The sequence below is a fragment of the Hydra vulgaris genome, chromosome 03, assembly GCF_038396675.1.
Source record: "Hydra vulgaris chromosome 03, alternate assembly HydraT2T_AEP".
NCBI lineage: Eukaryota > Metazoa > Cnidaria > Hydrozoa > Anthoathecata > Hydridae > Hydra > Hydra vulgaris.
In genome coordinates this window covers 61633335-61646928 of record NC_088922.1, presented here as the reverse complement: position 1 = coordinate 61646928, position 13594 = coordinate 61633335, and positions in this window count along the sequence as shown.

Below are 13594 nucleotides of genomic sequence, written 5' to 3'. Positions count from 1 at the left end.
TGAGCATGATAATTAGTTTTTGTGGTTTTATGCGTAGGCATAAACGTTCTATAAAATATAAACTTTATTATTTGAAACACAATTATTTATAATAAGGTTAAATGCAGCTGAACGAGAATCTTTTCGAAAGCGACTAAAAATGTTTTTTGTAAAAAAACCTTATTAAAAAAAAAAAATCGTAAATCATTTTAAAAAGGAGGGATTTGCTCGAAGTACAACATATGATAACCTAAAAAGACTTGAAACTGTTCAATCGTTTTCTGATAGAAAGCACCCTGGTCGTCCGACATCCTGGACTAGAGAAAAGAAAACCGAATTAACGAGACTTGTCAACAATCGAAAAGGGGTCAGTCAGAGAAAAATAGGTATTAAATTCGGTGTAAATCAATCGACAATTGGTCGTCAGTTAAAAAAAATGAATATTAAATACAGAAAACGTGAAAAGACTCCAAAATACACTATAGAACAACAAATAAAGGCAAAGAAAAGAAGCAGGAAACTAGTTAACCAACTCTATAACACAAAATCGCTTCTAGTCATCGATGACGAAAAATACTTTTGTTTTGCAGGGGACAACATGCCTGGAAATTCTGGATACTACACAAACAACAAAAAGACATGTCCAGAAAATTTTCGTTTTATAGAAAAAGAGAAGTTTCCAAAAAAATTATTAATGTAGATAGCCATATCTGACCGTGGTATGTCCGAGCCATTGTTTCGCACTTCCAAGGCTGTAGCGATCAATTCATCAATCTATATTAATGAATGTTTAGAAAAACGACTTCTTCCATTTATTCACAAGTATCATGGAGACTGTAACTATTTATTTTGGCCAGATTTAGCAAGTTCTCATTATTCTAAAGATTCTCTAAATTGGATGGACCAATATGTCTATTACGTTGATAAAGAATCCAATCCACCAAATGTGCCTCAAGCATGACCAATTGAAAATTTTTGGGGACATTTGGCACAGAGGTTTACGAGGGAGATTGGCAAGCTTCAACAGAGCAAGTTTTGATTGATCGCATTAAACTAAAACTACAAGAAATTGATTTAAACTTTTTACAGTCGCATATGAACGGCGTCAGAACAAAATTGAGATCAATTGCAGATGGTGGTGTCTTTTCATATAAAAAAAATATATATATATATATTTTTTTTTTTTTTATGTAACCTGATATTTGCTGACCACGATGTTGTTGCTTTTTACAGTATCGGGACAAACTTTTTTCAGGGACATTAAAGTCTTATTATTATATTGGCTGCTTTTCGTATAGATTTTCCTTTTAATAAAACAGCATTAACTGCATTTTTTATAACGTTTTGAGGAGTTATAGCCCTCTCTGTTTTTTCGTTTATAATTTTGCATATGATGTATGTGTTCTATTTATCTAATCGATTTTAATATAATATTTAAAGAAATTAAAAATGGAAAACTCTCAAAATTTACGTCCGATCGCGATCGGATCAAGTTGAAATAATAGGCCAACTTGCCTCGCCAATATTTTGTCAACTTACCCCGACAGCTATTTGGTCACAAACTCCCCTACCGATCCCTGAAAAAGGTAAATAATAAAAAACGGAGGGTTGGACATATTTCACTGAACCATGCAAGATATAGCTTTAATCAAGTTTACGTGCACTTGATGCAATTGCTTTTAAAAATCGAAAAAGTTAAAGAAGTTGCAAAAGTTACAAAAATGTGGAAAAAATGCATAAATCACAATATCTTTTATGCGCATGCGCAAATCCTTAGAATACTACATTGAAAGATGAAATAGTCAACTAGGAAGGTTTCCTGAAATTATTGTCACTTTCTGATGAAAAGCTTTGCAGATAAACGCAATTCGTTAACTTACCCCTGCTGCCAACTAGCCCCGGTCCCCCTATATTTTGATTTACGGTATCAAAAGCTTTTGATACCGTATCAATGAAAACTCCTAATGCAAAACACATTAATGAAAACTCCTAATGTAAAACAGTCATTATCAAAGGCGCTAAGTATTTGATTAGAAAGTTCAACTATTGCATGTTGAGTGGAACTTTTTTTTTTTAAATTGCTTGCCATACAACATGTTGCTCTCAGTTAGATAATTATATAGTCTATTATACATTATTCTCTCTAGCAATTTTGAAAAGCAAGGTAGTATAGATATAGGCATGTAATTTAAAATATTTGACTTATCTCCAGATTAAAAAATTGGTGTTATACGGGCAATTTTTAGTTTGTCAGGAAGAATACCTGTCTTAAACGAGTGATCAAAAATATGAAATAAATAAGGTTCAATAATACCAAATGATTTGACAATATAAATACTAATATTATCAAAACCTTCACTTTTTTTACTTTTGAGACTGCTAAATGCAGCTCTTAGTTCCCTTAGTTTTAAACTACTTTCGTCCATAAGTTTATCATAAGTTTTTAAATATGAATCAAAAGGAGTGGAGTTAGGTGGAATTTTAGCAGCCAATTTTGGACCAATATTAACAAAGTAATTGTTTAGTTCTTCATCGCTTTACTAACCTTATGGTGATTTTAATTGAAAACAACCTTGTCAAGACTTTATTGTACGAAAATGTCATCTCTAGTTTCGCAAAGATTAAAGCCCGCAAAGTGAAATTACTGTGATCTGATTAGCCTTCATAATTAACATTTTATTGATGAAATATATAATTCCATTCATTTTAAATTGTATTTATATTTTCGTTTTATGATATATAACCAAGTTCAAATATAGCTTATGTGCTATATTTTGCTTATTAAATATGTGCTTATGTGCAGCGATAGTTAATGCAAAAATAATAATTGTTTTCATTAAACTGTAATGTGATAGTAGCCATCCGGACGATAAACAGTGAAACTCATGCTTAATATACCAAGCAACCGTAGTTGTTGAACCCCTTTCACCACTGGTTGCCATCCCAGTTTGTTTTTGGCCCTTTGGGGCTAAGATTTTGGAAATTTGTTGAACATTAGAAATACCCGTCTCATCCACATTATACATATGGTTTGCGTCAAAGTGATAAGTTTGTTGCAGAGCTTCCAGATTTTCAAAAGACGGTTTCACTTCTGTTTCATTAAATGCAGTTATTATGTTTAAAGAAGTGGGCTAAGGTTTCTCAATGAAATATTGTAATGTTTTTTTATGAAAGAATAACACCAGTTTTTACCTGCCAACTGGGATGTCTAATTTAATTTATGCTTCAGTTTATTTCGCTCAGCAATTTGAAAAGCAATTTATTGTACCATTTCCTTCGTCAACCCGTAAAAGACCTGGCAATATCATATTTTTGCTCTTTATTTAGCTAAGAATATACAATTAAGATAATAAAATATAAGAATATATTTTCTTCCATATTTCGGTTGTAATATGACTTCTTTCTTAGAGTAGTCAAAATAAATTGGTTTTGGATACAGAGTAAGCATTAGATGCCTGATAAATATACATATTTACAGTGCTTTCAGAAAGTATTAGCGCACTCATAATTATTTTATTATAGACAACTTCAAATCAATATAAATTGTAATGTAACTTTAGTTTTGAACTAGTTTTTTTTTTAAATGAAAGATAAAAGCAATTACATTTAATTATAATGCCAAATATTGTCAACCTGCTTGTTTTTTTTTATGAGTTAATTAGGAGTTTAATGACTACTTAGAAAAATGTCTGAAATTAAGTTTGCAAAAGTATTAGCTCACTCATTTAAAATGTATTAGCAAACTCGTTAAATTCCTTTGAGAAAAACTGAATAAAATGTAGAATAAATTGAAGTGGCGGAAATATCATTTGAAATACAGTTAGTTAAAACTTAAAAATTGCAACAGCAAAAATATGGGTTTAAGGAGCATATTAGTTGAATCAAAATGGCAAGTCGTTGGCCTGAACAAAAGTGGTCTCAGCAATCAAGAAATCGGACGTCAACTTGAAATCAGTGAATGCAGCGTTAGAACAACGCTCAAAAAACTATAATGAGTTTGGAACAGTCAAAGGCAAAAATCGCTCTGGTCGTCCCAAAAAAATGTCAGAAAGGGACGAAAATAAAGCAATTACGCTCGCTAGACGCAACCATAACATGAGCATAGCCGAAGTCGCCTCAGACCTAAATACAGCGTTGGTTGCACATCAAGTTAGCCGATCAACAACTAGCAAGCTTATGAAGAAAAAATATCTTAATTCATACCTTGCAACAAAGAAGCTACTATTAAGTATCAAAGACCGTCTCAAGTGAAGAAAATGGTGCAAAGAGAAAGCTGCATGGGCTGTATAGCTATGGAGAAAAGTAATTTTCTTGGACGAGTCAAATTTTGAACTTATTAATTGCAAGAAAAGGGTTGTCGTGAGGAGATACAAAAACGAAAAATATAATCCTCATTTTATCATGTCAAGAGTTCAAGGAGGAGGAGGTTCAATTGACATTTTGGTCTGTATTGCTGGATCTAGCTATGGACTGGCGCATCTTTACACTGATCGCCTTAATCAACTTCGATAAAGAGAAATATTAGAAGACTATTTAAAGCCATCAATGGACGTTTTCAAGGCTGACTCCACAAGACAATTTCAACAAGATAACGCTCCTTGCCACACAGAACGCTCAATGAAGCAATACATGGAAAACAAACAGTTGAATCTAATGCAATGGCCCGCTCGCTCACCTGATTTAAATCCTATTGAGACTATTTGGAGTTGGATGCACTGAAAATTACAAAAAAGCAAGCCCACTAACTTGGTGCAGCTCAAAACGCAAATTCCAAGAGTTGTGGAACCAGAAAAACTTACAGATTCTATGCCGCTTAGAGTCTGGGTATGCCTTAAAAACAAAGGTGGTCACATAAAATATTAAACTTTCTTAGAATCTTTAAAAACTGTTAGTGCGCTAATACTTTTGACACTTTTTTGATATTATTTTTATCACTCTTATTGTATTCTAATTAAATTCAAGATAATAATAAAGAAATATCTTTTGTATATTTGAAAATTAGTATTTCTGCTTTATTTTATGAATAAGTTAATGAAAAAAATATCAATCAGCCTTTATTGTTTTCGAATTACACTCATTTGAAGTTCACTTAGGTAAAAAAAAATATGAGTGCGCTAATACTTTCTGGAAGCACTGTATGTGTGTGTGTATATATATATATATATATATATATATATATATATATATATATATATATATATATATATATATATATATATATATATATATATATATATATATATATATATATATATATATATATATATATATATATATATATATATATATATATATTGTATGATATGTAATATATGTATTTATTATATGATGTATAACTTATTACATATATATTTATATATTTTAAATTATTTATGATATGTTTTATAGATATATGTATACATATGTATGTATATATATATATGCATATATATATATATATATATATATATATATATATATATATATATATATATATATATATATATATATATATATATATATATATATATATATATATGCAAATTCTATTACTTAAAAGCTAATTGATTACATGGAAATGATTGAGCAAAAACTATGCTTAGCATCATCATTTTTCTTCTTGCACTCTAGTTGGTTCAGTAGTACATGTTTTCAGTTCTTTCTAACTTCATATCGCTGAATTTATTATTACACAACTTATGAAACTTTGCATCATGCTGAATAAATTTATCCCTTAGATTATTTATATTTACATTATCAAATAATATTGTAATTAATGACTCGCCCATTCTTTCATATTTTTCTAAGTTTATGGCAACTTTTTCATTTGCAGCTCTAGAATCGTGGTTTTTTCTTTTAACATTCCCTGGACAAATTAAACTCTCGGCTGTCTTTGCCTGACAATACAAACGCAAGATCCATTCAGTTAACGAAAATTCAAATATATCTGCACTTAAACGCCTTTTAGCCATTTTTACTTGCTATATTTTTCTATTTTAAACTATGTGGTCTATAAAATTTTCTCGAAAACTCATTTAAATTACATACAAAACAAATCATAGATAAAAACCGCTTTATATTTCTTTTATTTCTTACTAGTTTTTTTAAACAATTGTCATGCCTAATTTGAATTTTTTATGTACACAAAAGAATTTTGTAACAAATTAAAGCAAAAAAAATATGCAATGACATTTAAAAAATAAAATAACTTTAAAAAAAAAAAGTATTGCTTGTTTTTGCAAGCAATACTTTATAACTACATTACCCCCTGGATTTATAGCGTTTTAAAGCCCTCTTACTTGTTATCAGTTAATTTTTTCCGTATAGTATTTTTATACTTTTCGCTTCATTTTTATTGAGCTTTTGATTGGTGTATAAATTATTAGATTTAAAAAAATAAATCTTTGTTGCTCTAGGCAGGCGCTAGTTTTGGAGACCATCTATGGCCATTTTAAAAGTGGGTTTGAGTCTCAAAGCGAATGTTTTAACCTTATCAACGTGTCCACCAAGTTTCATGCTTTTACCTTAAATAGCACAACGTTTGCACCAATTGACTGCACTATATATGATCTTGGAAAACAAGCTACTGAGTAGGAATGACTCTTTTACTTACTTTATTCTTACTCGCACGAGTTAATTTTAATCAAAAAGTAAATTACATTAGTAATTTTAACGCCTAATGTAAATTTAAATTTCCGTATATGTAAATAGTTTTTTTGAAACGACTTTTACTTTATAATGTAACTTTTTTTACTTTTAAAAGTTATGTAAAAGAAGATCACATCAAAAATTAATTTATTTTGAAATGTAAAAGTAAGTCACATGAAAAAGCTATTTATATTTACATTTAAAAGTTAACTACTTTTGAAAATTACATTACATAATATAAAATTTTCTTAAAGTGTAATTTACATTTACCTATAAAAGTAACTAATTAAAAATAATTATATTTAAAAAAAACTTGCATATGAAAATGAGTTACATAAAAGTAATATGCTACCAAATGTAAATTAAATTTACAAATAAAATAATATTTTTTAAGTAGCAAATTTTTATTTTAAAAGTAATAAGAAATCTTCATTAAAAATGAATTATGCAAAATAAAATTTAAATTGCATAAACTTACATTTTGTATAATTCGTAAATTAAAAGTAATATATATAAATAAAGTAAGTTAATTTACTTATGTTCTATAATAACATTTAAATCAGAGCAGCTCCAAGGTGATTAAATACAGATGTACTCCAGTCAAAGTCAGATGGGTCATCAGAACGTTTCCCTAAAATATAATAAGTTTATTTTACAATTGACATTATTTAATTATATGAATATATGCACCAAATATTATAAATTATTAATTTAAAGAACCTTCTTAAACGTATTACTACGTATATAGTTTTATTAGCTAACCTCATTCATCAGAGGACATACCTAATACAAAATGTGCCCTGCATACTCGTTCTTTTTCATTGACCCAACTGTCCCAATCCTTACGATTAATAGCTTCATACATCTTCTTGTGTATATATATATATATATATATATATATATATATATATATATATATATATATATATATATATATATATATATATACATATTCAGGCCAGTAACTAAAGGGTGAGGAGGTGGCTGTCACCCTCCTTTTGAAAAAGTAGGCCTATTTCAAAGTTTTACTAAATATGTGGTTTTGTTTTATTTTTCATTAAAAGTAGTGTTGGCTCGAGCTTTTAAAAAATTCTTAGTTTCGCAAACTATAAAAATACAATAATTTGCAAAAACAGCAATTAGATTTTATTGCTTTGACAATATTAACCGCTCGGTGTAGTTAAGGCAATTTTAAAATATTATAGCGTCTGTTTTGTTGACAACGACATATTTCCGTTAAATGATCAGGTCTGTGAATTATGAAAAGACGAAAAAAATTAAAATGATAAATTTTGCGGTATCATAAAATAGCGAAAAAACCCAGACCGAAATTTCTTTTTTTCTTTTTTTTTTTAAAAAAAATCTTCTTAAAATTACAATCGCTTGTCTAAATTTTAATAGGATTTCAAATAAGTGCGTTTTTTAGGTGAAATGAATATTATAGTTTAACAATATGATCTGTTCTGATCGTATATTAGCAATTTTTCTTAATTATAAGCTCTTTCTTGGTCGGAGTTCTAGTATTTTTTGTGAAAATTGATAGAAATGTTGTGTTTTGACAACTATATATAGTTAATATACGTCAGAACTGATTAGAACTAGGACCTGTAGTAAATTAAGGAACTTTTTCAAAAGATTTTAACTAAATTTATGTTAACCTCGATGAGCGGAATTGAGGGGGAGGCAATTTTGTGACGATTTGATACGAGAGGGAAGGGTTCTCGATTTTGTGACGCGACATTTATACATTCTTAGTTTTAAATTTAGAGACGACTTTCTTTAAATTAAAAGAGTATCTGACAAAGCCAAAACCCTCGTTGATGTATCTACATGTTGATTATAAAATCAACTACACCTAAATCTTACTTAGTCGATGTGTACACTCCGCTAACGGCGTAGTTACAGCCTAATAATGGACTGTTACGGCTGTAACAGTCTATGTGCACTTTCTGCGCTTTGATTTTATACGGTTTATTTATAAGTGCAGAACTTATTTAGTTGGTGCACAAAAGTGTGCAGTAACAAAAAAACAACCTTTGTGAACAAACTTAAAAAAAAAAAAATCTCTTAACCGAGAGGCTAACCCTGAAACCTTCGTTTAGTGGCCTAAACCGGAATCCACTTGGCCACGCTAACGTTGCAAGTTGAAAAAAAATTGTATTTATAAAATAATATTTTTGCAAATATGATATACTATGTCTTATTATGTATTATATATTATATATATAATGTTTTGCATTTATTATATATCGAAAGAATAGCTTTTTAAAATTGGTATCATGTTTAGGATAGCAATGTTAATTAATTTAATTTTATTTAATTTTACATGGAACTATTAGGGTGGAAAAAAAACATTGAACAGACTGAAAAGTACTAATTAATTAACTCAAAAAAGCTTAGAACATTATAGACATTAATAAATTTAAAATCGTTCTGTATTTTGTAAAATTTTGTACACTATAAAAAAATGTTTTCAATTTTTTTAAGGGGATGGGGGGGGGAGAATAATTCAAAATTGTTGCGTAATATTGGGGTGGGGGTCAATTAAGTGTTACGTTGCGTTACGAGGAGGTGGGGGGAAGGGGTTATGAAATTTCAAAAACCGCGTGACGTAATTTATGGACGACCCCTTAACTACACCAAGCGGTCGTAGTTTTATTGCATACCAACACATAAAGGCTTTTAAGTTGTTTTTGTTTTTTTATCATTAACCGATAGAACTGGTTTAAAAAAAGTGAAAATAGCGCAGCTCCAAAAGGAAAACATTTGCAGTACACAACGTTTTACCAATGTCATATTGCAAAAAAATATGTACTTTTTTCATGCGTTTTGTTTTTACGGTAATTTTTAAACTTCGCATTTACTGATATGTATTTTTTTATTCCTCTAAATCATTTAGTTTAACATAAATCAAAAAGAAAAGATGGGGCTGAGAAAGAACTTATAAAAAACTAAAAAAGTTTAAATCCTCTGTAAAAGAATGTGTGAAATTAACTGCAAATTTTTATAAAAAAGTCAGTCAGACGCAAGATGAAAACATGAACAGGTCTTAAATAGAACTCCTACAAGAACAATCGCAAGTAAATTTTCATGACATTATGTCAACATCTTTTAAAGAAAATTTTTCCTCTTTTTTTGTGCATAAAATTAAGGCAGTTTTCACAAACTTCACGGGAAAAGAAGTCGGACGAATTATCGTCAACATCTTTTATTGCGACCAGTAATCATCAACAAAACAAAATTCAAATAGTTGAAGAACGTTTGAAAATAATGTCAAGTGCTGAAAACGCTCGTTTTTTTCACATAGTAGACGTAATTGCAATTGTCATTACGTCTACTATGAACATAAGGACTATTGAGCGAAATATAATAAAGATGTCGTCGAAATCAAAATTCAATACATCACTAAATATATTATACCAATAAACTTTTTAAAAAATTTTCGATCAAACAGATGGACGAATATTAAATGAGCATGCTGTTGTGCCGCAAGGTTTTTTTTTGCGGCAGCATTTGTTCTCCAAGTCCAAAAATGAAAATGCTCTTTTTATTTCCTCAAAGGTTTAAAATGAGGTAATCTCATTTTAGAAAAAAGTACGGTGCAAGCTTCTTTAATAAAAGAAATAAAGGAGGACAAATATTTTTATCACCACACAGACCTATCCCTTAAACAAAAATTTGTTGATGAGAAACATGAGATACGCGAGGAGTTTGTGGTATTTGTAAAGTTTGAGCGTGTGAGAGCCAAAAATATTTTTATTAAAAATAAGCAAACTTTACATGACCTTAATTTGAATATTGAAAATATGAGAGGCATTTATACGATTGTGCAGTATCAATGGCAGGTTTCTTATCAGATGTACAAGCACAATTTCTGAGCATTCAACCAGAAGCAATATACACTCTGCGCGTGTCATAGACCGAATATGGTTATTAGTAATTCTTGAAAAATACCTGTAAAAAGAAATATGTTAGATTACACACAAGCCAACAATCTCAGCGAGCAAATCCGCCCATTGAAACGTTTGAACAATATTTTAAACGATCTCTCATCATTTCATTTATAGATCATGTATTAGTTGAATCAAAAGATAAATTTAAATTATCAGATACGGTTGAGTTATTATTATCCTTTATTATCTGTCAAAAACGTCAATGGAGCTATCTGAAATGATACAAAAAGCTATAACACATTATGAAAGTCATCTTCCTAACTCTAATTTCCTTGATGAAGAAATAATTGTGTGACAAAAATGTGGTTTATATATCAATCAGATAATCGACCCGCGAGTGCTGTTAGTGCTCTTAAAAAATGTAAGCCAGATAAGTTTCCAAATATTTATATTGACCTTTCCCTTGGATGTGTTCTTCCAGTCACTAACGCAGAATGTGAAATAACGGGAAGTGTAATTCTACGCCTTCATTTGTACACAAGAGTAACACAAGGACAGGAAAGACTTTTTTAGTTGGCTTTAATGCACACTGCACACCTAATATGATTATAACTTCGATGTGGCCGTTAATATGTTTTCAAAATTAAGTCCGAGAAGATTGGAATTTTTATTTTTCATCAGTTACTATAATTATATTCAAAATTTCGGGAAATTATATGTTTAGTTATAATATTTTTAAAAAATGACCTATTAAAAAAATAGTAGGCAGCAGTAAAAGTTTGTCACCCTCCTAAAAAAAAGTCTGGCTGCGGGCCAGTATATATATATATATATATATATATATATATATATATATATATATATATATATATATATATATATATATATATATATATATATACATGTGTGTGCATACAGCCCTCGGAATTAAGATCAGCATGCGACAACGCCGACCGACATTTTAATAAAATCCGCCATTTTTATAAAACGTAAAAAGGGGTCATCCATAAATGATATTAGTGTTTTTTCTCAATTTTTTGACTCCCTCTCCCCCCTTTGTCAAACTCTGTCAATTTTTGGCCAACCCCCCGTTTTATATGATGTAAGTTATTGTGTACTCTCCCCATAAAAAACAATAAAAATGCTTAAAAACCATTGATTGTTTTTCTGACTAAATTATACATTTATATAATAGTAGATCTCATCAAGTTATATTATATAATAGTCGATATCTCATTAAATAATCAACTAAGCAAATAGTATTATATATCTTTAATATAATCTTCCCATGGGTTGTTGAAGTGATCATCGATTGAAACAATAGGTAGTGAATGCTCTCCGCGCTCAAAAAGGATGTCGTATTTTTGAGGTACAATCAAATTTGTTGCGTCAACTTCATTTTCATCTAACCAATTAGCAGTTTCCGAACTTTCTGCAAGGCGATGACTGCCAAAAATTCTGTCTTACGCTTAACAGCGATACAAACATGTTGGACCCTTTTGATTAAAGGGAGTGTTATAGCAGAAGAATGGATAGAAGCGCGCTTTTTCAACATAGCTTGAGAGGCAAAGTAGATATTGCACTTTTTACAGATTCTATCAGCTAGGCTAGACTGAATTGATGGACAAAACGCATCATGTGGCAAAATTCGAAATCCTTTGGCAGTACGAGGAAGAATACTTTCAATGATTGATGCGATGAGCATAAAGACGGATGATGGAAACAATTCTTTTGCTCCTTCTGAGACATCTACAGCTTTAAGCCCGTCTCTCGTTTTGTTGAGAGGGACAGGTGGCGGAAGAAATCTTTCTCTAATTAGAGTAAAGTAAGAGCTTCTAATAGTCCGTCAACAAGAACGATTTTCACATTTCACAATTTGAGTAAAATATTGACTTGTACGAAGATGATCGGCAATCCAACGTTGATCTTCTAATAAAAGGCTCCTTGACTCTAGCTCTGATTTGTCTGGATCAATATACTCTGCATTGGTTGGATAACTTTAAATTTGTAGATCAGACCAAATATCAGTCAAAGCCTGTCCGGCAAAACCAAAGTTCTGTTTTTCTAAATTTTCATCTATTTTCCAGCCTGATTTAAAAAGATATGTCAGTTATTATAGGTTAAAAATTTTATTAATGTTTTTATAAATTAACTTTTATCAATGTAATATCCTTGAGAATCAAGATGAGTTACGTAATGTTCGTGCGGAAGAATCACCCCAGATAATTCTTTACTTAGAGGCGCCATTCGTCGCTCAGCTCTGTGGCATGCACTGCGGCCTGGAGCGTTCGCCGTCATGAAAATAGCGTCAAGTTTATTATTATTAGTTATTTGGAGTACCCGGACCAAGACTGGATCGTGGTCCGGGAGAGTTACCAGGTACTCCAAATGCATCAACGGCACCTGTTTTTTGGCTGCTGTGATTTCAATTGGCACTCTAGCCTTGTTGTCTTGGCTAATGAAACACACTTCATCTGGCCCTAAAATAGAACAAACATCTTCCACATATTTTATTGTTGAACTGCAAAAGAGTCCATCAACATGTTTTAGATGAGATTTATTCTGAAGACTGATCAATCTACCAGGGACTGTTTTGACGTGCCTTTTGCCTTCTAATGTTATGTAACTTCTCGGAAGTAGATGGGTATAGAGGGTGCTCTTGCTGATTGCAAATCCAATTTTGTTTATCTCCGATGTCAATTCGTCGAGAGTTTTAATGCTCTAAATAATAAAGAAATATATTTGGATATAATTAACTTTTTTACAGAAAACGGGATCTATTTCGTAAATTATATTCAAATCAAATCTTGAAATTTTTATATTATAAGAAAACCTTTAATTATTATTTTTTTTTTTTCTTTTATTATAAAATAATAAATATTAACAATTTTTTAATAACATTAACTAAGGTTTTATGTTTTTACAATATATGGTTTTACAATTTTTCACAAATATATACATTTTCTGTTTTGTAAATTATATTACGTAATTTTTGTATTTTGAATTTTTAATTTTTTTGTGTTTTTTGATTTTATATTTTTTTGTGTTTTTTGGTTTTATATTTTTTTGTTTTTTATTTTTTTGCCGTTGTGCGG